This window comes from Panthera pardus, unplaced genomic scaffold, assembly GCF_024362965.1.
Source record: "Panthera pardus isolate Hobbes unplaced genomic scaffold, ASM2436296v1 HiC_scaffold_11, whole genome shotgun sequence".
NCBI lineage: Eukaryota > Metazoa > Chordata > Mammalia > Carnivora > Felidae > Panthera > Panthera pardus.
In genome coordinates this window covers 25897056-25922788 of record NW_026526666.1, presented here as the reverse complement: position 1 = coordinate 25922788, position 25733 = coordinate 25897056, and the positions used below count along the sequence as shown (strand labels likewise).

The 25733-nt window shown below is 40.6% G+C and overlaps 1 protein-coding gene across 1 annotated transcript in view; it reads left to right on the top strand.

Moving 5' to 3' along the window:
• Positions 1 to 6457, top strand: part of RWDD3 (RWD domain containing 3) — a 147637-nt gene extending 141180 nt beyond the window's left edge. The window contains exon 8 of the transcript XR_008418509.1: positions 6221 to 6457. The gene's annotated coding sequence lies outside the window, so the exon portion shown is untranslated. The remainder of the gene's footprint in view (positions 1 to 6220) is intronic.
• The last annotated feature ends 19276 nt before the right edge of the window (positions 6458 to 25733 follow it).

Here is a 25733-nt window from a genome sequence, read left to right as displayed (position 1 = left end):
TCCTTGACATCTCTTACAGGTTCTCTCAGTTCTACAGGAGCAGTTCATGCTGCCCACCTACTAATCATGTGATTCACAATAACCTTGAGGGCAAGAACCTCCCTCATTAATTGTTGCATCCCCAATATCTGTCATATGACCCTGCACACAGTAGGTACTCAAATAATACTGATTTTGTGACTTACCCTTTTATTTGAAACTTTTACTGTGAAATAAAATGAATACAGAAAAATGTACAAAAGAAGGCTTTACAGCCCAGTGTGTGATCACAAAGTGAGCACTGTGTCCCTACGGCACAGGGCAAAAACTATGGTACTGGCAGCATTCTGAAGGCCCCTGCCCCACTTCCATTGCCCTCAAGGGTAACCATTGCTCTGATTTTTATGATCATCGCTCCATTGGTTTTCTTTCTAGTTTAACCATCTGAGCTTGCATCCCTAAATACCAGAGTTTAGTTTGCTTGGCCTGTAGTGAAAAGGAGTTGAACCTGACTAGGAATCAAGAAGACGCAAATTAAAAACATGATATCATAACACTACCCCCACAGCAGAATGATGAAAATTAACATGACTGGTAGTGGAGACAGGTTGGTTTAAGACAGGAAATTGAAACATAGTCAAGGAAATTAAACAAAAGTGTATAAACACTTTTGAAAAGTTTGGGTTTGGGGCGCCTGGGTGGCTCAGCTGGTTAAGCATCTGACTTCGGCTCAGGTCATGGCCTCACTGCTTGTGAATTGGAGTCCTGTGTAGAGCTCTGTGCTGACAGCTCAGAGCCCGGAGCCTGCTTCAGATTCTGTGTCTCTCTCTCCCTCTGCCCCTCCCTCACTCAAACTCTGTCTCTCTCTCCTTCAAAAATAAATAAACATTAAAAATTTTTTTAATAAAAAAAGGGAAACATTTGACTTTATCTTGAGTTGAACTTCTGCAAGCCCTTAGGACCCAACAGAACTGCATTCCCAACAGAATTGCATGTGCATGTGCACTGATGACCTGCACATAAATATTTGTGGCAGCATAATTGGTAATAATGATGCGATGGGAAAAACGCATTTTGCTTTTTGTTTGCCACATCTTGATTACTAGTGAAGCTAAACACCTTGTGGTTATTGGTCATCAGTGGCATGGATTCTTTGACTGTTCTGAAGTACACCTGCAGAGGTTCCTGCTAGACATCTAAGTGGTGATGTCACGTAGACAGTTAGATATATGTGGAGTTTATGGGAGAAGCCAGAGGAGGCAGATGTGAATTTGGGGCTGTAGCACATAGGTAGAACTGAAAGCAATGGAAGAGATCAAATCATTTGAGGGATATGAGTGTTGATAGAGAAGAGATCTGAAGATTGAGCCTCAGGTAGGAATGAGGAATCCAGTAAATAAAAGTGGGAAGTAACAGACATCAAGGTAAGAAATAAACTAGAAACACAACATGTTCCAACTTTAAGGGAAAAAAGTGTTCCAAAAAAGAGGGAGTGATAAATTATCAAATGATACTGGAAAGCCAAATTAGGTGAAGTCTAAGAAAAGATTTTCAAGTTTGACAACACACAGGTCATTAGAGACCTTAAAAGGAGTGGCTTTAGTGACACGGAGGGGATATTAAACCGAATGGAAGGGGTTCAAGAAAGAATAGGAAGTGAGACATTGGGTATAGAGAGCATACACACTCTTTTAAATAGTTTTGCTGTGAATGGGAGCCAAGAAATGGAGAGTGGCACTAACAGAGCCTGGAGGAAGATGCGGGGCCAAGGGAGGGCTTGGTTTTATCAAAACGAAAATATTACAATATGTTTGCTGATGTGTGTGACCTGGTAGGCAGCCAAACATGCTTACTCAGGAGAGACTGGAGATAATTGCCGTGCCAAAGTTCTTGAGCCAGCGAGAGGGGATGGATTCACTACATAAGGGGAGGGGGAGGCCTCCGAAAGGACATATGGTTCCATCACTGTTACAGGAAGGACAGGTGAAATGTGGGCACAGCAGGAGATAGGATGTAAAATTGCCTGCAGGATGAGAATGTTCTCTTCTGAGTGTTTTGTTTTTCTTAGTAAAATAAGAAATGAAGTTATCACCTGAGAGAAGAATGTATAGGATGGGTTGGAGTTCTAAGTGAAGAAAGGAGTGGGAGATATACTTGTCTCCGAGGGTAGGAGAATGAATTGACTAGGACAGGACACTGCCATTCTTGGTGACTCTTGAGGGCAGAGTCGACATTTGTGGTCATGGACTTAAAGTGGAATTATTTAGAAGGGTTGTAGATTTGTCTCTGACACTTTGTGTTAGTTTGGGTGTAGGCATGGGGCAGGCAGAAAGCCAAATTTAGCCAGGATTGCAGTATTGACAGCTGAGTACCTGGGAGGAGAGATGAGCAGGAGAACCAGGAATGGATATGAGGCAGTGATTTTAGACATGGACCATGGAATTTAAGCTGTTGTATGGGGGAAGTGAGAGCCTGATGGACAGAAGAGTGGTGAAGCCAATTTGGATATCCTAAGGGAGCCAAAGCATTTTTAGAGTTGAAGTAAAAAGAGAAATGAGTTAAAAAGATCATGGGTTATGATAATTAGAGAAAGGGATACTTGAAACTGAAAATTTGAAGTGAAATTACTGGTGATGAAAAGAGAGAGGGTGTGATCATGAAGGCAAGTGGCTGAGATGGGATACAGGATGATTCCAATGGCAGGTGAAAAAAATCAAGGATTCTTGTGGCTGTTGAACCCACCAAAAAATATTACAGGAATAGAAGTGGAGAGAAAGAGAGTGAGCAAGGGGAAAATTCTTTCGATTGGCAGAGAGGAAAGTAGATCATTGCATTGAAAAGTGTAGGTGGTAAAGATGAGGTTTGCAGGGCAGAATCAGGAGTATTCATCTGGATGTGGCAATGAGAAATGAGATCTACCCCTTCGATTGAGACAGATGGGATCAGAGAACAGATAACCACCACTTGAGGGCTGCAGAGAAAGCAGTACCTGTAGGATCTAGTTGAGCTATCAGCTGGAGTGAGAAAGTAACATATGTATTCAGAGAAGTTGAATATATGGGTGTTTTTAGTCCTGACAGACCATGAGTTCTAGAAGACCCAAGGGAAGGGTCTGGGGGATGGTGAGGGGAAAGGAGAGTGGGTTATATGGAGGGATAGAGACTACTATTTGGTGCCCAGAAGGTGACAGAGATAAAAAAAAACAACAAAAAAAAAACATTGAAATTCATTCCCAAATCTTCTAAGGAAAGGGTGGATAATTTTAAGCAGAGTGTTCTTTTTTAAAAAATTTTGTTTAAATGTTTATTTATTTTGGGGAGACAGAGAGACAGAGTGCAAGCAGGGGAGGGGCAGAGAGAGAGGGAGACATAGAATCCAAAGCAGCCTTCAGGCTCCGAGCTGTCAGCACAGAGCCCAACATGGGGCTCAAACTACAAAGAGCAGGATCATGACCTGGGCTGAAGTCAGATGCTTAACCGACTGAGCCACCCAGGTGCCCCTAAGCAGAGTGTTCTTGAACTGGCCTGCCAGTGAGCAGTGATCTGGAGAAGTGGTGCATGAATGTGCCACCAGTACTCACTTCAATCCTGCTGTAAGTGGGTCCAGGCCAGGGGAGGGGAATTTTAACTCTTCAGTCTTGCTAGTAAGATGTCAAGGCTAGTGGAGGGGCCAATCTTCCCAGTACGAAGTAATCTCATTGACACAATTAGGGAGAAATAAGATCATTTAGGTGAAGAAAGCTCTGGGTTAGCATATTTACTGATTTTCGTTTGCTGATCTCGGAAGAAAATAGTAGGACATGGTCTTCTGTTGAAAAAAAATTGTTTAACTCATAAGCAGATAAAAATGCTTTGATACTCAAAGAATATTCTTGTCTTGGATGTTTTTAGCAGCTTATATTTAACCAGCTATAATTCTTTTTAAGCACCATTTTGTTCAATCTTTTGAAACTGAAGATTAGTCTTTCAATGAGAAATCTGCATTTCATTGTAAAGATGGAACACAATGCCTTTGGCTCACTTAGTCTGTGGAGAAGCAAGCTTATTTTGGTAATATATCTTTAGCATATTGTAAAACAGTGATTGTAGGAAATTTATTTCAGGCAAGACAGACTGAGACATGCACATGTATAGCTCAAGGGCCGTGAGAGCTATAACCTTCACTTTCCATACTTCAAGTAATAAAATCTCAGAAGTGACGTCAGTTATCTTTCATTCAAGTTGGGTGTCTTTGATGAAAGAACCAGTGGGGTGGGGGGAGGGGAAGCAATTTCAGAATGAGAGATTATTGTAGTTAGAATCAGCAGCAGATCTCTGTGGTATGGAGATGATTCTTCTTACTTCCTTTGAGGAAATACAAACTCTTGAGAATTTTTCCCATAGCTCAGACCAGTGGTCATTTCTGCCTCAGATTCTAAATATTGTACCTTAGTAGAAATTGTATGGGATCTTTCATGTCCTTTCCATGGCCTTAGCCTCATTCCTAATCAATTTTCTGGCAAAGAAGCATCCATAATTTTATCCACCAGCAGCCATGTAGCCGTGACCATTTGACCACCATTATGGATTTTGAATCTATTTTCTTTGTGGATTCTTGCTACCAGTGTCCTAACTCAGGCCCTCCATGTCTTTCAGTTGTCTAATTACTGTAACTGGGAACAAGGTGGGTATGATGACTTCAGTCTGGATCAGTTGTAAGTGAAGGCTTTTGTGAGGTGGGGATTTGAATTAGTATTCAGGAATAGTTAGAATTTTGAAGGATACTCTAGGTGGGGCAGATGTTTTGAGTGAAGGAATCATGATGAGGAAAATAGGGCCCATTTGGAAGGTGCTGAGCTGAGCAGCTGACCAGAATTTCCTGTTAATGAAAATGAAGTAGAAAGCTGGGTTAGGGCATGATTTAGTTGAACCCTGATTGCTCAGTGGAAGAGACGGGCTGGATTTAGAGAGTTTTTTTTTTTTTTTTTTTTTTTTTTTTTTTTTTTTAATTTTTTTTTCACGTTTTTATTTATTTTTGAGACAGAGAGAGACAGAGCATGAATGGGGGAGGGGCAGAGAGAGAGGGAGACACAGAATCAGAAGCAGGCTCCAGGCTCTGAGCCATCAGCCCAGAGCCCGACGCGGGGCTCGAACTCACAGACTGTGAGATCGTGACCTGAGCCGAAGTCGGACGCTTAACCGACTGAACCACCCAGGCGCCCCTGGCTGGATTTAGAGAGTTGAGCAGCACTCCTCTCCTTTGTTTTTGGTAAGAAGGAGCTAATTTTTAGTTTTTGGATGTTTTAGATCACTGTGAGGAAGGAAGTGGGGCAAGGTTTATAGAGGATGGTAGTTACAGCAAAACCCTCTCCTGGAAGAGAATCCTGCAAATAGTAATGGTGGGGAGAGGGCACAACAGTTAACAAAAGCTGCCACAGAGACCTACCAGCTAATGTGGCTCTTACTGCCAGTGGGAAGACACTTAGAAGTCAATAGAACACTGCCTCTGTTCGTCATCAGCAGGTCTTTGGAATATTTTTTGAGTTATAATGAACTTTTTTGTTGTAATTGTAATTGCTGTAGAAGGATCTGGCCTGAGGACTCAATTTTGCTGCAATAAAATGTCATAATTTTTAAAACCCTAAGTCTGATAGAAGGCTAAGCGGAAATGCAGACTCTAACAGAAGTTGTAATTTTGCCCAGAAATAGGACAGCAAAGCAATCTCTACAAAAAAGCCTTTTTTGCTAATGAAGGAGATTGTTCCCTGGGGTGAAGATGGCCAGTGGCACATTCAAAATGCTAAAATAGGGCATCTGGGTGGCTCAGTTGGCTTAGTGTCTGACTCTTGACTTCGGCTCAGGTCATGATCCCAAGATCATGGGATCAAGCCCCACATTAGGCTCTGTGTTGAGCTTGGAGCCTGCTTAAGATTCTCTCTCCCTTTCTTTTTCTTGCTCTGCCTCTCTCCCCTGCTCACACGCTCTTGCTCTCTCTTTCTCTCTCTCTCTCAAAAAAATGCTAAAATATAAAAATGCACCATCTGCTTTGCTATTTCCTGTATTGTGCCTAGTACCAAGCCTGACAGAACATAAGTGCTCGAGGAATGACTTTTGAATGAATGAACGTGAAATGTTATGGGCTCGGGAAGTGGTACTTGCAATATTCACTTGGCTTAAAATTATTATTCAGTGGTCATGTACAAAGACTATGCAGTAAAAACAAAGCAAAAAAAAAATGCCCACCATGTCCTCCAAATTTTAAGGTTCACCAGACCAAGATGAGGAATGATTTGACTGAAGAATTCATAAAGCAAATAGATTCTGGACACTTGATTCCGGCAGACTTATCATAAATTTGTTGAAGCCATCCTAACGAGAGACAAAGGCAAGATATTAACTGATAACTGAACATTTTGAGTGCATTGGAGAGTGTGGATTCTGGTTACCAGATAGCTCGATTTGATTTCAAAAATGCAAAAATTACAGCAGAGTGATTTGTACCTCACTGTGTTGGCCTTTTCTGGAACCTGTATTACCTTTCTGAGTTTCAAAGCCTTTTCGCTGCTGACAATGTTAGTAGGATATGTAAGGTCCCGCCCTAGATCAATTGTTTGGCGGTGGATCAGGCCTGAATGAGGGTAGAATTATATATATTAGCAGCTACAGGAATTTGGGGTTTAAGGGTCTCACCCTAAAGTCACAATCCACACATGAAGAAATGGGGTTTGGGATAAGGAATGAGATGCAGATGGCCCTTGGGCCATAAATACTGCGTTTCTTGCAGGGTCTGCAGTATTTATGACAACATCCAGCAAAGCCAAAGGGCTGAACATAAAGGTCTGGTTTGACAGGGGAGTGAACAGAGATTCCTCTTTAGCAGGCTCAACTTGAACCCGCTAAAGTCTTATTGAAAGAGAAAAGGCAATAGGGCTAAGGTGGGAGAATTTTCTCCCTTCATGCTTGGGAGAAAAAAACTACTCGTGCCCTCCAGCACACTGGAGAATGGAATTGTTTTTTTTTTTTTTTAAACTGAATTTGTAGTTGTTATAAAAAGAAGTTGAAAATATATTGTCATAGAAGGTACACTGGGATTCTTCTTCTGGGAGAGAATGCGCCTACTTAGGTGAGGGGTGTACCTGGGATTACAGGTTGAAGGTGCAAAATGAGAAGAAACCTTTATCTGGTGGTTTCTTTATGTCTCCTCCAGTGAATTCTGGCTTTCGATCAGAAAGAGAGGATGGATTTTCTTGCCTTACAGCTTCCGGGGAGACATGCTGTGGGAGTCTCTCTGCTTCGAAATAATTCGTGGATGTTTTGTGAAACCTTTTGACCTGGCTGGGAGCCTGGGGCTTTTGAGCATTCAAGAATAATAGGCAGCATTGAAAAGGAGTGGATAGAATGTTTTATTAACTGTAGCTATTTTTATTAACTGGAGTCAGGGGAATATCAGAAAGGATCAAAATTTAGGAATTCTTTGAAAAGCCTTTATTTTACATTGGTTTTATTTTACATTGCTTCGATGCTTTACTCCATGGTATAACAGACGCTGCATTTTCTGCCCTAACAAATGAGAGGGCCAGGATGAAGCTTTGAAATTTTTATTTGTTGTTGAAAGTGGGCGGGGGGGGGGGGGGCGGTGTGGAGTGGAAGCAAGATAGAGGGAGAGAGAGGCAAAGAGGTAACAGTGACTTTTTTGAGAGCTGTTTCTTTCCTCCAAAAGGTCTACTGTTCACAATGTTTTAGCACCATTTATTCCTCTCTCTCCTAGTCATATTCTCCTAGTAAGTTTTATCTGTGCTTCAATTCAATAAATATATCTTGAGTGTCAGCTCTGCATAAGGTGTGTGCTAAATGTGTAAGGATTTAGACACAAGTAATATAGGGGCACCTGGGGTGACTCAGTCGGTTAAGCGTCTGACTTTGGCCCAGGTCATGATCTCATGGTTCGTGGGTTTGAGCCCCATATCGGGCTCTGTGCTGACAGTTCAGAGCCTGGAGACTGTTTCAGATTCTGTGTCTCCCTCTCTCCCTGCCTTTCCCTTGCTCATGCTTTCTCTCTCTCTCTCTCTCTCTCTCTCTCTCTCTCTCTCTCATATAAATAAACATTAAAAATTTTAGACATAAGTAATATAGAGTCTGGGCTCATGGTCTCTTGGTTGGGTGTGGTTACCTGACAATTGTAGATTTATTACCCTCCTTACCCTCTGTCTCCTGATCCCAAGACTTCCAGGCTTGATCTTTGTTCTTACTATAGGAAACTGTTAGGAATTTTTGGTTATAAGCAATAGAAACAAATGCTGGCTAATTTATGCAAAAGAGATATTTATCAAAAGCTTTGGAAGTTGCTCATGAGATCAAAGAACTGGGTTTGGAATACACAGGAAATATGCATCTCCAGAAGTTCTACCCAACTGTCTTGTCAGGGTGGAGGGCTGCCCTAGCAATAAAAGAGTTCTATTTTACTGTTATTCTCATGATTCAAATTCTAGGAAGGGAGCACTTGATTGGCCAGTTAGGGTCATATGGCTGCCCCTTTGGCTGGGGATGATGGGGTCTCTTGGTTATTAGACATACAGGGAGAGAAGTAGCTTGTCAAAAATTGGGATCTATTACTAAATTAAAATGGAATAGATGCTGAGCAGTCAGAAAACTAACAAAAACACTTTACATTAGAATAAGGTGGACCAGAGATTCTCTCCACTGACTCCCACCTGTGTTAGGTTCTGATCTGGGTCACAGAATGTATAGGACCTTGGAAAAGGATGATGGTGAGTTGAGGAGTGGGGGGAAAGCTGAACCTATCTCTTCTACTCCCTCACCCCTATCCCCATGAGAGACCATATCCATCCAGAAGAAGAGGGATTATCTCAGCAATTGGAAGAGGGGACTCCTTGGTGGAGAGTTAGATCGGCTCTGACACTGGAATGCATACTCTCAGTTTGAGGCACCCTTTGTGAAGTGGCTGTATAGTAGAGAGCCAACAAGCCAGGTGTTTGGGGACAGATCCCAGATCAAAGGGATTTCCACTATTCGAAAGTCAGACAGGTACACTTCAGAACAGTCCATAGTGCTGACCAATGGACAGCACACCCTACATCTGTCCTTCTGGAGCATGTCTGGCTTCCATACTCAGGATCCAGACAGATCATTCTGTGGCGATAGCTACCCATATGATCCAGTTTTTTTTCCCCAAAGGTTCAAAGAGTTTTACTGTATAAACTGTTGTTTCCTGCTTCCTATTGAGGAGTTGATGGGTCTTTCCAGAAGTTACTTGGAATGAACAATAAAGCTCTTTATGAGAGTCTTCTGGGAGAGTAAGGTTGTGCTGATGAAGGCAGCCCAGTAGTGATGTCCCCCAAGTGTAGACACAGAGCTGTGAATGCACAGCTGGATGGCCCATCATACCTAGGGCCAGCCCATGTGGTTTGAGTGTCACCTGGGGCTGGTCCTTTCAGCATCTGCTAGCTGATAGCATGTGGGATCTCCCATTTTTCTGGGCCTCCTGGTTAAAGAATCCATGGTGTGTCGTTGCACTGTGCATTGGCACTGCATTTCCCTCAGCGTACAGGAGGAACAAAGTCACACATCTTCAGTCAATAGGACTTCATGCTGATTTACAAATTCCATGAATAGAGAGTAGCAGGCCTGTGTCCTGCTTCCTGGGTACCTGTGCCTGTCTCCCTAGGTGAAGTCGCTTCCTTTGGGGAAGGTCCTCTTCTCTCCAACTGGTCCCTGAGGTGACTGTGACCTGTGCTCCCAAGCCTGTCTCACTGGGGTGGACATCCCCCACCTTCCCCCACCACTGTTGATAAGCCTGACTACCTTGTGGAAATCAAGACAGAGACAGAAAGAAAATTTTGGATGTTTACACTGTCTTAGCATTAAAAAATTCACTGATGGAGTGATTCTAAGCTTGAAAAGCCAAGTTTTCTAGGAACAAAGCTAGTGCCTGCTTGATCTTTCTGTAACTGGATCTAGAATCCTTAGGGACTGAATTTCCTGTTTGTAATCTCCAGATTTTTATGGGGGTCTATTAAGACTCTCCAGTAGATATAATCCACTTGATTTGTTCAGCTGATTGAATTTATTATATATATATTGAGTGTGCATGTATAATGGATATGCCCTGAGCTGAGCACCACAGGGATACAGAGTTAAGGGTCATGGGAAACAGGGAGTAAGGATGGGCAGTCAGGCTTGTAGCCCAGCTTCTATGCCCTCTTTAAGGGAAAATGGTGGCATAAAATGAGTAAGGTATATATATATATATATGTGATATGTAGATCTTAAGTGATAAGCCATGCTGTGCTGGGATGAACTGTGAATATGACATTGTATAAATAATACAAATATTGGGGTTTGCCAACGGTGCTTATATCAGATAAGGTTTGGCTAGAGATAGGATCAATGGGCTGTTTTTGAAGCAGTATAGGAGAAACTATGGTGTTTTAAAAATATTTTTTTGACTATGGCTCACAGTAAGAAATACATTTTACACTGGGATACATATACCTCTCCACACCCACATACTCTAAGAACAAAAGTTTTAGAAGAATAATACTTATTTTTCCTACATGTGATACACTCTGGTATTTTTCTATTCTATTCAATCATACTCTATTCTATACTGGCCCACTCAATTTCCTAAAAAAAATGGCTGATTATGAACCATTAGACTGAATTCAGGGCCAACTAAAGGATCACATATAGTGTGATAAATATTGCAGAACAGCTGAGTAAAAGTTTTGGAATCTGTTCATCCAGGTTCAAAGCTTGATTCTTAAATTTCCTAATTGCCCTGAGTAACTTGATGTATTGTCAATTCAGGCTGCGATAGACCAGGTTAACAATAGAAACAATAGAAATTTAAACAATAGAAATTTATTTTCTCAAAAGAAAAAAGAAAGAAAGAAAGAAGAAAGAAAGAAAAAGGAAAAAAAAAAGAAAAAGAAAAAAAAAGAGGTGGGAGGCACCTGCGTGGCTCAGTCCATTAAGTGTCTGACTTTGGCTCAGATCATGATCTCGCAGTTCATGAGTTCGAGCCCTGCGTTGGTCTCTGTGCTGTCAGTGAATAGCCCGCTTTGGATCCTCTATCCCCCCTTCTCTCTGCCCTTCCCCTTTTCGTTCTCTCTCTTTCTCTCTCTCTCTCTCTTTCTCAAAAGTGAATAAGCATTAAAAAAAATTATTTTCTCAACTTTCTGGGGGAAATCTGAGATCAGGGCACTAGTATGGTTGAGTTCTGGTGGGGACTCTCTTCCTGGCTTACAAATGGCTGCTTTATTGCTGTGTTCTTACTTGGCCTTTTCTTGTGCATGTGCATGGAGAGAGAGATCTTTCTCTCTCCACCCCTCTTTTTATAAGGCCACTAATCCTATTGGACTCTTATGACCTCATTTAACCTTAATAACCTCCTAAGAGCCCTATCTACAAATTCAGTCATATTAGATGTTAGGGCTTCAATACATGAATTTTAGAGAACTATAATTCAGTCTATAACTCTTAAATAAGTTATTTAACTTTTGTACATCTCAATTTATCAGTAAAATGAGGGTAATAATGCAGTGTGTATACCATTCATTTATTAACAATATTGATTGCGTACCCAACATGTGCCAAATCCCAGAGTGGAGACTCAACAAAGCAGAGTAAAATCCTTATCCTATAGAACTGTTGTGAATAACAAATCAAATAAAGTGCTTAGCAAAATGCAGTACTCAACAAACGTTAGTTGTTGTCATTGCTAATTGGTACAAGACACACCTGGTTGAACTTGAGTCCAACTCCTGGATGTAGAGGAGGTATCTGCTCTGTCACATTATGAGCAAGATGCTGGATTCTGTTGTTAATGTGGTTTCATAAGCCTATCCACATGCTTGAATATGCCCTTCTGTGTATTCTTCCCTCCACCCGGAGAGTCAGGCCCAGCTCTGTGGGGAACGAGGCTGTATCAAGATAAATGGCATGATTTTCCATAACTGAGATGGATAGGAATCATAGGGCCTCATAATCGAGATGGATAGATAGACATAAACACAGCTCTAATGCATCAGATCAGGGCTATAATAAAGTTATGAACAAAGAGCTGTGGGAGCACAGGAAAAAGAGACCAGCTCTGCTTGAGGGTGGGAAAGACTTCTCAGAAAAGTAAGATTGGAGCTTTTCCCTCTTAATTTTCAAGTAAAAATTTAAGGGGATGGCGAGGATGTTTTCAGCAGAGGGAGAAGTGCTGGCAAAGATGAATGCCCATGCCCGGGGAAGGACGAGGACCCAGGGTGGCTGGAGCAAGGTCTGAATTCTGTCTTAGGAGATACAGAAAACAAACCCTCAGGGGTTTTAAGCAGGAAAGTGTCCAGCAGCTTGGAGGAAGGTGGGAGGCCTTCCAGCTAAGAGGCTGTTTAATTCAGGTGAGAGATGATGAGGGCTTTTGTTGCAGGTGGCAGGGGAGGCAAGTGGGCACCTGAGCGAGATGTCTAGGAAGTTGCAGTTATGGGTCTCGGTGACTTACTGGATGTGGCAGATGAGAAAGTTGGAGTCAAGATGACTTGTAGGTCTTTCACTTTGGCATTCAGTGGGACCATAATCTGAGCAGGAAATACAGAAGGAAGAGTGAGTTTGGGGAATAGAAGGAGGTCGTGCTGGCCATGTTGAGTTTGCGTTATCTGCATGGTTTGTGTAAGCAAGAACTTTAAGAGAAGTAACCAGACTGATTAATGAGAGGGTGTTCAGCTTCAATTAGCTGCTGATAAACTTGTTAATCTAACTCCCCCCCCCCAAAAAAAAAAACCATATCTGTAAGGTTGAGTTTGAAAACTACTTTGAATGTCTAGCTGTGACTGCATTGACAACAAGTGGGGAGGATGGGGCCTGACATGTTGCCTGTTTCTGATAGTGCATTCCCTGTTTCTTTATTTAGAACCTCTTACCAGTATCAATTAAACCCCAGTTAAATTTGACATTCCTTAACCTTGCATTGGATCAAATTCATTGCTACAGCAGAACCCATATGGCACAGAGACAGTTGTAGGCATCAGTTCATTGCTTATGTAGAGATACTGGCCCAGTGCCAACCAGTAATCACTGCTTTTTGTTAATAGACATGTTTGCTTTGCAGTCATTTCTATACACAGGGCTCTGGATTAATTAGATTGAAATCTGTCATCCATCTAAGAAACCACAAGAACTCATTCTCTGTGCTTCCAAGGGAAAGAGAACAGCAGATTTTGGCAAATTAAAAAAAAAATGTGTTTGCTTGTTGCCATAAGAACTTAGCAGACTATCCAAATAACCAGGGCATATGAAATTTTTGATAATTAATAAGGAGCATAGAGTGAGTTGGGGAGTTTAAGAGATGAGCCCTCAAAGGAATCAAGGTGAGATTCTTCCCAAGATATGAATTAGTCAAGTCTTTAAAAAGCACATTTTGTTTTTGTATTTGCTTCCCTGAAAGTTGACAGATAGATTTTGTTTGGGTGTGAAGATTTACAAAGAGAGCCCCCCTTAGCCATCAGGTCAGAGGTCTGTTCAAGTTGAAGAAATAAATAGCCACCAGGTTTCTTTGCACTCAAGTTTGGTAGGAAGAGAGGCGACCTTCCAGGTGATTCTGCAGCAGAGTCCTGCTGTAACACTGCCTTTGGGGTGTATATCACCGAGCTGCCCCAGGCCGAGATCCCTTCAGCTTGGGTACCTTCTGCTCCACCACTAATGAAATCCCCTTAGACATGCCTTATGCTAAATTCTTTTCTGAAGTCAGTATTTCCAGACCTAGTCTCTCTAACAGATATTGTTTATTGTTTCTTATATGGAAGAGACAAAGATTCAAGTAGTATCCTAGAATTTCCACTCTATGCATATGAGTAATGTAGCCTTAATTCCCGATACATGTTTGTTGAATGAATGGAAGATGGAGGTAGAAAGTGTCTTTCTATGATGTTTCTATACATCTGCATTAGAAAAAGTCCCAATTGGCTATGTATCTTTAGCCTCTTAATTAAAAAAAAAAAATCTATGCCATGCAGGGTTTAAAAAAAAAGAGATTGGTTAGCCTGTTATTTAATTCATCTAGGTTGTTGCAAATATGAATGTTGCATTTTTAGCAATTTCCTATTTCATTTTTTTCAACTACCACTTTATATTTGTTGACCACTCATTAATTGGGTCACCGTCTAGCTCTAGTGGGTGTGCAGAGACTGGCAGGTTGAGGTTGATGGATCTTTTCCTGCTTTCCATAGCAGTTTCCTCAAACAGTTGCATAGTGATCACACAGTAAACAGTCCCAGGCCAGCAGTGTTAGGGAGTGCTTCTAGGGACCTCCGTCTCTTTACCTACCCTGATCCCTGCTTCCCAACTTCCCCATGGAGAGAGGAGGATCTCCATTTCTTTACTTAATACTAAATGAGATCTTAGTTGTAGTGTAAAGTTACCAGTGACATTGGCCAGGGGAGAAGAGCCGTGGACAAGAGACAGACTAGGCAGAGGCAGAACAGAGGAGGAAAAGTGGTCAAAGAGTTGATGCTTAAGATAAGGCAGAACAAAAATGACATCAGTGCTTATCCTCAAGAGGATCTCAAGGGCTGTGGATGCCTGCAGTGTGTCAGGGAAGGTAAGTTACAGCCAGGAGAGCAGGATCCATATGGTTGGATATCTGTTGCTGTATCTTATTTCTAGTTAGCTGGTTGTCATATACACAAGGGCAAATAGCCAAGCAGTGTTCACACAGAGACTTTTGGAGCAGTGTTCGTTAGGGAAACATTCTGAGCTGGAACGGCAATGGTGTGAGGTCTGCCACTGTCCATTGCATTCCAGGGCAACACATGGCGGTCTGGCAGGGCCACAGGAGCCTGGGAGATGTACCAGCTGCTTGAGTAGGGAAGCACTGGGCCCTCCTTTGACAAAATCAGTGGTGTCGATATAACAGTAATATGACGTGGCAGAGCCTTGGCTCCAGCCCTCTCTTGCCAGCTCAGCATTAGTGGTAAAGGGAGAACCAGGCCCTCACTTGTGGGATTAGGGAACAGAGCTCTAAGTCTCGCAGTTGAAAATGTCTATCAGGGCAATCTAGGGGAAGGGTTCACCACATCCATTTCTCTGGTACTAGCTTCTCCCTTGGCATGTTGTGTGTGGCATCCAAGCTTGGGGTTGACCAGGATTGGTCATCCTAAGCACTAGGCCATAGGTCGCCTCCATGGAATTGCAGGAGCCAGAATCCTAGGAGGCCAGAAAGAAGGGGATTATTCATGAGCAATTTAATACTTACCTCTGACCAGCTGACCAAGGCCTTGTCTTCATAACTTACCAGCATGTTCTGGGAAAGACCTAGAGATGAAGAAATAATAGAAACTACCATTTATTGAATGCTTACCATGTGCCAGACACTGTGTTAAACATTTCATTTGTTTATGAATTATGTCAGTAATTGATTGCACCACATAAAGTTCAATAGCATTAAAGGTAAGGAGACTGAGATAATCAGAGATTAAGTCTCTGGCTCAAGATCATTTGAGTCATCAATGACAGAGCTGGGATTTCTACTCAGGAGGTCAAACTTGTATGCACTGTGCTTTCCTGCCTCATTGCCTCCAGTGGATTCTGTCCCAAGACTATGGAATCCAACTGTGTGTCCTAGTGGTTCTGTTTCTGGGGAGAATCCTTATATTGAGTTATGAAGCTCAATAATAGATATACCATCACATTAAAAAGTACTGGTGCACATGCTATGTGAAATATAGAAAACATGCAAGTTATTTATTTAGCCATTTTAGCAAGCACCTTCTCTGTGTTGGTTCTGTGCTAACCAGAATTTCTGCCTGCTTATCCCTTTGGTAGTTATTTTTAGATTTTAATGTGAAGTCTTGCCTTAAAAATTCAAAATTGATCATCTTGTGAGCCTCCTGAAGAGCATATGGACGGACTTAAAACAATTTACTGATTGACTTTATTAAGCCCTCCTTGTTTCCATGTGATTGTTACTTAGTATTTTAATTCTATCATGTTTTTAACTACCCAATATTAGTCATTGTTTTGCCTTTTTAATTTTATTTCAGTCAATGGTTATTTAGGATTCCTGAAACATTGGCCCATTCCTTTGCTCACCCTTGTTTCTTGCAACATACTCATTTCCCCCAGGTTTGATTTCCTTCTTATGGAAGGACATCTGTTCTCCATTCTTTCACCCAAAACCCTTTCTTGATCTTGGTCTGAAATGCTTCCTTTGATCTTAATTTGTAATGATTGTTTAGCTGGTTATAAATTTTCTAAATTGATAGTCATTTTTCTCTCAGTACTTTTCCCCCCCCGCCATCTTTATGGAGATATAATTGCCATATAACATTGTACAAGTTTAAAAAAAATTTTTTAACGTTTATTTATTTTTGAGAGACAGAGCACAAGTGGAGGAGGGGCAGAGAGAGAGAGAGAGAGAGAGAGAGAGACAGAATCCAAAGTGGGCTCCAGGCTGTAGGCTGATAGCACAGAGCCTGACTCAGGGCTCCAACTCACTACCTGTGAGATCATGACCTGAGCTGAAGTCAGATGCTTAACTGACTGAGCTACCCAGGTGCCCCTAACATTGTGTAAGTTTAAGGTGTATGAAGTGATGCTTCAATATACATATATACTGTGAAACCATTACCACAATTAAATTAGTTAACACACCTATTGCTTTTGTAGGTACAATTGTGTGTGTGTGTGTGTGTGTGTGTGTGTGTGTGGTGAGGAAGTTTATTTTTTTCAACATTTATTTATTTTTTGAGACAGAGAGAGACAGAGCATGAACAGGGGAGGGGCAGAGAGAGAGGGAGACACAGAATCTGAAACAGGCTCCAGGCTCTGAGCCGTCAGCCCAGAGCCCGACGCGGGGCTCGAACTCACGGACCGCGAGATCGTGACCTGAGCTGAAGTCAGACGCTTAACCGACCGAGCCACCCAGGCGCGCCGGTGAGGAAGTTTAAAATGTACTTTCTTAGCAACTTCCATATATAAAATACAGTATGGCTAACTATAGTCACCCTGCCATATATTACAGCCTCCTAACTTATCTCCCCGCGCTGCCCCGCCACCAACCCAAGGCAACTACTGTTCTGCTTTCTGTTGCTAAAGAATACTTTGCATTTTACAGTTGTTTCCCCTACAGTTTTACATAAATACAGTCATCCAATACATACTCTTTTTGTCTGACTTCTTTCATTCAGCAAAATAATTTGGAGATCCATCCATGTTTTTGAGTATGTCAATAGCTTATTAATTTTTGCCTCTGAGTAGTATTCCACTGTGTGGTGTGATAGGTAATGTTATGTATTAACTTGACTGCATAAAGGATTACCCCAAAGTTGGTGGAACATTATTTCTGGGTGTGTCTGTCAGGGTGTTTCAGAGGAGATTCGATTTGAGCTGGTGGACTCACAAAGTAGGATGCTCTCCCCAATGTGAGTTGTATCATACGATCTTTTGAGGGCTTAAGTAGAGCAAACATGTGGAGGAAGCAGGTATTTGCTCCTTTTCTTCATTGCCTCATTGTTTGAGCTGGGACATCTCTCCCATTCTCCTGCCCTCAGACTGGGGCTCCTTTGGCTTTCATACCTTTGGACCCAGATCAAATTACACCACTGGTTTTCCTGGTCTTCAGCTTGCAGATTGTGGGATTTCTCCGTCTCCACAATTGTGAGGGCAATTTCTTCATAATAAATCTCTCTTTTAAAAACATTTTTTTTAAATGTTCGTTTATTTTTGAGAGAGATTGAGAGAGAGAAAGAGAGCATGAGCTGGGGAGGGGCAGACAGAGAGGGAGAAGCTGGCTCCCTCTGAAGCAGGCTCCAGGCTCTGAGCCGTCAGCCCAGAGCCTGACACGGGGCTTGAACCCATGAATCATGAAATTATGACTTGAGCCGAAGTTTGACACTTAACTGACTGAGCCACCCGGGAGCCTCATTAATCTCTTTTTATAGTCTATTGGTTTCTGTTGCTCTGGAGAATCCTAACTAGAACAAATGTAGATACTATAATTTATTTATCCATTCACCTGTTGAGAACATCTATGCTGTTTCCAATTTTTGGCTGTTACAAACAAAACTGCTATGGCATTCATGTGCTAGTCTTTATATGGAAATATGATTGCATTTCCCTGCGAATGGAATTTGTGAGTTATATGGTAGGTGTGTTTAATATTTTAAGAAACTGCTTAGTTATTTTCCAACTAAAGGAAAAGTACCACTTTTCTTGCCAACCAGAAGTGTATGATGGTTCCAGTTCTTCAAAATTCTCACCAGCACTTAACTTTGTATTGGAGGTAGGTCATTTTAATTTTGGACATTCTGATAGATATGTAGTGATACCTCACTGGGTTTTAATTTGCATTTTCTTAACGACTAATGACGATAAACATTTTTTCATGTGCTTATTGGCTGTTGTTATTTCTCTGGTAAGATGTCTAATCAGACTTTTGTCCATTTTTAAAATGTTTGCTTATTTTCTTATAATTTCTTTAAAGGGTTCTTTATGTATTGTGGACACAAGTACTTTAACATGTATGCTTTGCAAATATTTTCTCCCTGTCTTTGTCTTGTGTTTTAATTCATTTAACAGTGTCTTTTGAAAAGCAGATGTTCTTAATTTTGATGAAATCAATTTATTAACATATTCTTTTATGGATCATTCTCTTTGTGTCCTATCAATGCAATCTTTGCCTAACTTAAGATTACAAATATGTGTTGTCTTCTAGAAATTTTATGGTTTGGGGTTTACATTTAGATATATAATTCATTTTGAATGAACTTTTGCATATTATATAAGTTGAAATTATTTTCCATTATTTGGAATGTTAATGCAAAAAAATGGAATGTTAATTCCAACAACATTTATTAAAAAGACTTATTTTTCTTTTGCTTTTGTTCCTTTGTCAAAAATAAATTGATCCTACCTGGAACAACACGGATGGATTTTAAGGAAAATTTGTGCTCAGTGAAAAAAGCTCACAATCTTGTACACTGTATGATTACATTTGTATAACATCTTTGAAATAAAAGTATTATAGAAATGGAAAAAACATTAGCGGTTCCCAGAGGTTAGAAAGTAAAAGGTGGAGAGAGTGGGTGTGGCTATAAAGGGGTAGCAAGAGGGAGCCTTGCTGATAGAACAGAGCTGTCACTTGATTGTGGTGTGATTTCATGAAGATACGCATGTGATCAGATTGCATTGAACTATATACACACACAGATGAGACGGTAAAACTAACTGTATCTGAGGATGTCAGTTTCCGGGTTGTGATATTGTACTATACGTAGTATGCAAGTTGTTACCATAGCAGGAGGCTGAGTGAAAGGCTTATAGGATCTCCCTGTACATTTTGTTCAACTTTCTGGGAACCATAATAATTTAATAATTTCAAAATAAAATTTTTGAAAGCCTCAAGTGGCCATATGCATGTGGGTTTATTTCTGGACTCTCAATTCTGTCCTATCAATTTATTTGTCGTCTTGATGCCAGTGCCAGACTGTCTTGATTACTATAGTTTTATAAAAGGTTTTGGAGTCACTTAGTGTAAGTCTTCCAGTTTTATTATTTATTTTCAGAATTGTTTGGTATTATATTTCCTTCTCATTTCCACATGAATTTTAGATTTAGCTCTTTAGTTTCTAAAAAAAATCTTGCTTAAGTTTATTGAGTTTATACTGAATCTCTAGATCAGTTTTGGGGAAATTGGCATTTTAACAATATTTAGTTATATGACCCATGAACATGACCTATCTCTCCATTTATTAGATCTTTAATTTCTCTAAGCAATGTTCTAATGTTTTCAGTGTACAGATTTTACATATCTTTTGTCCCATTTATTCCTAAGTATTTTATTTTTTGAGGGCTTTAAATTATATTACTTTAAAATATTAATTTTTGATAGTTCATCATTAATATATATAAATACAAATGATTTTTTAAATTGATCTTGTACCCTACAACCTTATAAAATTCCATTATTAGTTTTAATAGCTTTTTAAATAGTGCTTTGGATTTTCTACATAGACAATCATGTTCCCTAAGAGTAGAGACAGTTTTACTTTTTCCGTTTCACTCTCAATGTCTTTTTTCCCCTTGCCTTTTTGAAGTTCTTATAACCTTTAGTACTATGTTGAACAGAAGTGGTAAGAAAGGACGTCCCTGCTTTGCTCCTGATCTTAGGAGGAAAGCATTTGGTCTTTCACTATGAAGTATGATGTGCATTACTTTTTTCATAGATACCCCTTTATTAGGTTGAGGAAGTCCCTTTTCTTCCTAATTTATTGGGAGATAAAAACGAATTAGAAATGACTGTTGGATTTTGTCAAATGCGTTTTCTGTATCTTTTTAGATAAACATACGCTTTTTTTCTTTAGTCTGTTGACACGACAAATTACATTGATTGATTTTCCCATGTTAACCACCCTTGCATGCCCAGGATAAATCCCATTGGTCACCACATATTACCCTTTAAATATATTATTAAGTTGGCTTTTATAAAGTTTTGTTAAGAATTGCATCTATATTTGTGAGTGAATGAGCAGGTTTTTTTCTTCTTCTTTTCATAGTACTTTTATCTGGTTTATTACCAGGATTATGCTGATAAAATGAGGTAGGAAGTATTTTCTCGTCTTCAATTTTCTGGATGAGTATGTATAGAATTGGTATTATGTCCTCCTTAAATGCTTGGTATAATTTACCAATGAAGCCTTCTGGGCCTGGAGTTTTCACTGTGGGAAGGTTTTTAACTACAAATTAAATCTCTTTAGGGGTGTCTGGATGACTCCATCAGTTAAGCAACTGACTCTTGATTTCAGCTTTAGGTCATGATCTCACAGTTCCTGAGATCGAACCCTGTGTCGGGCTCTGGGCTGACAGTGCAGAGCCTGCTTGGGATTCTTTCTCTTTCCCTCTCTCTCTCTCTGCCCTTTCCTCCCTCAAAATAAATAAATAAACTTAAAAATAAATAAATAAATATCTTTACCAGATATAAGGTTGTTCAGATTATCCATTTTTTTTCTTGAATAAATTTTGGTAGTCTGTATCTCTTCAGAAATATATGCATTTTATCTAAGCTGTCAGTTTTATTGGCATAAAAAAAACATGCTTAGAGTTGCAACTTTTTATTTTTTTTTAAGTGGTCAATTTAGTGTTTATACTGTACACCTTTAACTTATCATAGTCTACTTTCAGGGATATGCTAATCACATATAACCTAAGAAGCTTATAGCAGTAGACTTCCATTTCTTCCCTCCCAGACATTGTGCTTTTGTTGTCATAATTTTACTTCTGCATGGAGGGGTTAACTCTTGCCTACTGCTCTTTTTCTCTTTAACATCTCAGTTTTTCTTATGCACCTAGAGTTGTGTGTGTGTGTGTTTTAGAATAGATACTTAAAATTTAATCTAGCAGTGCTGTAGTTTCTAGTCAGTGGGGAACGACAGTCTCAAGAGCTTAGACTCTAATGGGAGAAACAAATAATAAACATAATTATAGTTATTGAATACAATTATGATGTATACCATGGAGATATTATGGCAGGAGAGTTTCCTAATCTAGGCTTGGAAGTCTCTAAAGAGAGGACTTTTAAGAGGAGACCCAAAGGGTGAATAGCAGTTGGACAGAAGAAATGACCTTGGAGTAGAGAAATTGTGTTTCAGGTGTAGAAGACAATGTATACAAATGTGTGTTAAGGGAGTTGATAGAAAATCAACATGACTAAAACATGTTGATCAAGAGATAGACAAGTGAGAAAGGGAATTTTAAGAATTTTGAAAATTTCAATTGTTAAATGTTAGTGGATGAGGGTGGGGACTTGGGGGAAAAATTCAGGAAGAAAGAATGAAATGTGAAGTGCAAAGAGAAATGTGCTCACCAGCAGTGGAAGCTGTTAACCCTGACAGATGTACTATAGCTAAGATAGCCAGCTATTCATTTACTTTATGTATTTTTTCCCGCTTAACATTTATTATGTGTCTACCCAAGAGGAACTGTGCTTTCGATATCATCTAAGAACAGACATATAATTAAATGGTTAAAATATGTTTGATAAAGAGAAAGATAATTTATTAATTTAAGTGTTAAGTAAAGCTGGCATTTTTTTATTACTTTTTAATTTTTAGATTTTGGACTTACAGGCAGATGAGTGTGGGAGCTTACAGTATTGGAGACACATTTGAGACAGCCCAGCTGTCAGCCCCACAGAATGGAGGTTGGAAGGAGACAGTGCAGAGACTCACGTTCACGTTTAGGAGCCGTGGAGCTTGGGACTAAGCAAATTGTATTTCCATCACCCTCCTACCTTTTAATGGAAGAGAAATTTGGGTTGAAATGAGCACAAAGGTCATTCTTGATCAACAGGTGTAAGAGGATCAAGGAAAGCACTTGGTGGGTCCCGAGGGGCCAGGAATAGGTCTTCTTTAAAATGGAAGACAGTGAGAGTTAGGTTCTTTTTTCATGCTGAAACCTGACCTACCAGACATCAGTTCTTCATCTCTACCTCTTTCTGCTGTGGCTATGAATCCCTTCAAAATGCAGGACCTGGGGAATCACACCATTGTACCAGCTCCCAGTGATAGCTCTGCATAAGGTAGTGAGTGTGAGAAGGGAAGCACAAAGGTAGGGTTTGGGCTTGGCGATGGGATGTGGTCTTTGAGATTAGTGTGGTTAAGGAATACACATTGAGGACACATATCACTCTTTCTTTAAATTTGTTCAAATGACCCCTCCATATGACATCATGAAACAGACTCACTGAGATGGTTAAAACATCATATGCTTTAGTGATCCCAACGAGAATGGCAGCTTTCCTCTATTCATTTGGAATTTGTGCTTTATTTACTATTTTCTTAGAGTCCGGTTGCCATAAAACTGAAGAGAAGTTCTCGGGATATTTTACTAATGTGAAAAAATATGTATCCCTCCTTCCAAGTAAGTGGTGTGTGCGTGTGTGTGTGTGCGTGTGCACTTGCCTCGTCTTATCATCGTAGAAGGACAAAGCATTGTGTTTTGCAGAACCAGATGGGGAAACTGGGCCAATTGTGTGTCTGGATACTTGTGTCTAGAATCCACAAGCCAGAACAGTTGTGGTTGCTGTGACAGGAGCAAGTTTTACGGCCACACAGCTAAGAGAAAACTTGCAGGTACAAGCACTGCTTGCTGGGAAACTGTGTTTGTGTGTGCGCAGAGTATTTTTGTGGGGTGCTCACTATAGAGAACAGCGTCTCCTATCAACATTTTAAGACTGAATATTTCTCAAATACAACTTGACTTGCTGCTTGTCTTATGAAAGACTGGAGGCCTAAAGAGTCCCATAGATTATGTTCGTGGCCTGCCCTGGTGATACATGTGTAAATTACTATGCTCCAAACTCATTTTCTGGCTTGTTGTTGTCCTATAGAGGTTTTTAGTTTCTGCCACAAATAAAGGATGGATGGCTCCTACAGCGTGCAGTGTTGCTGAGAGTGAGAAGCTATGGTTGGCCAACGGTATCCAATGTATGCAAATATGTTCTAAGGGGTCTTACCATGACACTGGATATAAAAATATTTTTGTAAGGACAAGGTTTAATAACCATTTCAGACTCCACTTAAAGGCCACAAGGGAATTTGGCTTTAATGGGGCTGAATGTGTGTGACTAATGTGCCCAGACACTGTGGCCAAGAACTCAGGTGTTTAGAGCACAAGAGTAACTAGCTTAAGACTGTATATGTTTAATCATCAGTTGTTCCAGTTAATCCTACTGGCTAGTTAACTGCTCACAAATGCATAGGGTTGGTAAGTATGACAGGAACAGCACAAACCCCTCAGTAGGTCTGGGAGAAATGATGGGACAGGTGCACATACGTATGTATGCATGCAGGTATATATGTAAGTATACATGGAGGTAGGTAGGGGTGGGAGGAAGAGATGCCAGTGGATTTAAAAATTGTGAGGATATTCTCTGGCTAGGAATAGCAAAGCCTTTCATTATGTATGGACATAAGATTAAGGTCCAACCAGGCGCCTGGGTGGCTCAGTTGGTTAAGAATCCGACTCTTGGGGCGCCTGGGTGGCTCAGTCGGTTGGGCATCCGACTTCTGCTCAGGTCATGATCTCGCGGTCCGTGAGTTCGAGCCTCGCGTCGGGCTCTGTGCTGATGGCTCAGAGCCTGGAGCCTGTTTCAGATTCTGTGTCTCCCTCTCTCTGACCCTCCCCTGTTCATGCTCTGTCTCTCCCTGTCTCAAAAATAAATAAAACGTTAAAAAAAAAAAAAAAGAATCCGACTCTTGATTTTGGCTCAGATCATGATGTCACAGTTTGTGAATTCAAGCCCCACATCAGGCTCTGTGCTGACAGCATGGAGCCTGCTTGGGATTCTCCCTCCCTCTCTCTCTCTCTCTCTCTCTCCTTCTCTGCCCCTCCCCCCACTCACACTCTCTTTCTCTCTCTCCAAATAAATAAATAAACTTTTTTTTTAAAGGGAAAAAAGATGATTCAATGGAAAGAAAGAGGTATTTGAAGTTTGAATACAGGAAACACTAGAGCTGCTTTTTCTTGCTCAGAACAACAGAGCAAGATAAGCAGCTGAGAGATCAGAGCCCAAGATCTGCACTATGTGGGAGCCCTTGAAGAGGGTATGGACTCCTGGTTCCATAGTTGGTATGAGGCTAGTGCTGGCCTGAGGTGGGTCTGCACATAGGGACAAGAGTGACTGGAGAAGTCAGTAAGCCCGAAAGGCATATGTGACCAGGGGAGATGTGGCCAACGTGGTGTTCTTTAAAACCATATGTTAGAGGGCCAATTTCAAAATAATCACCTGCTATATGACTCTCCCTTGACCATCTTTCCAGTGATTATGGTTGTAACGCATTTCTTTCCTCTGTCTTCTTTTCATTTCGGGTCTGAGATATAGAATGCTGAGATTTCAGCCATCAGCAGTAGAATTCCAGTCAGGAAACATTGCCTAGAGGGCTTGGAGACATAAGGCAAATGACTAAAGAGAAAAGTTCTCTTAGAGCGAATGTGCTTCCTGATTTCCTAGGAAACTCCCTTTATCAACCTCCATGGTTAGCAGCTGTCACCTTGACTATCTTCCCCAAACCTCCACCTCATCCATGCCCTGTTTCCATTAGTAGTTGACACAAGTTCGTGGAGAAAATAGAAGCCATCAGGTATAAACTCCCATAGTTTCTTTGTTCTTTGTTCTGACTCTGTTCATCTTCATCTTCCCTCTTGACTCGGGCTGGAAAGACTAAGACCATCCTACCCATGTCCTCTTGATCTGCTCTCCCTTCGGTCCTCAAACTATGACATCCACTCTCCTGAAACTGACTAGCCACTGTCACCACTGATCTTATAGTTGCAAAAGCCAATGGCTATTCTTTAGATCTTTTATTTTTGTAACTTTTCACATGATTGATCTTATTCTCATTTTCAGAAGGTCTCTTTTGTGTTGGATTTCATGGAACTATTTTCTTCGAATTCACTTACCTATTACTTTTGATTAATCCTTTTTCATTTTTTTTCTTCCTTGGACTGCCTTTAAATATCAGTATATTCAGCAATTTATTAATTACAAGGGAGAATGAATAACTTCAGTGGAGAAGCCTAGTAGATACCAACTTAATTAAGTGATCAAAGTGAACATCAGTAATGAGACAAATCAAGATTCTGTGCCCCTTGAGAGGAAACAATGAGAAGAACACAGCATCTCCTGTGACATTCATGTCAAAGATGTATAACCTGTTTCATGAGAAACATCAGAAAAATCTAAATTGAGGGTTGTTTACGAAATAAATGGCTTATAATCTT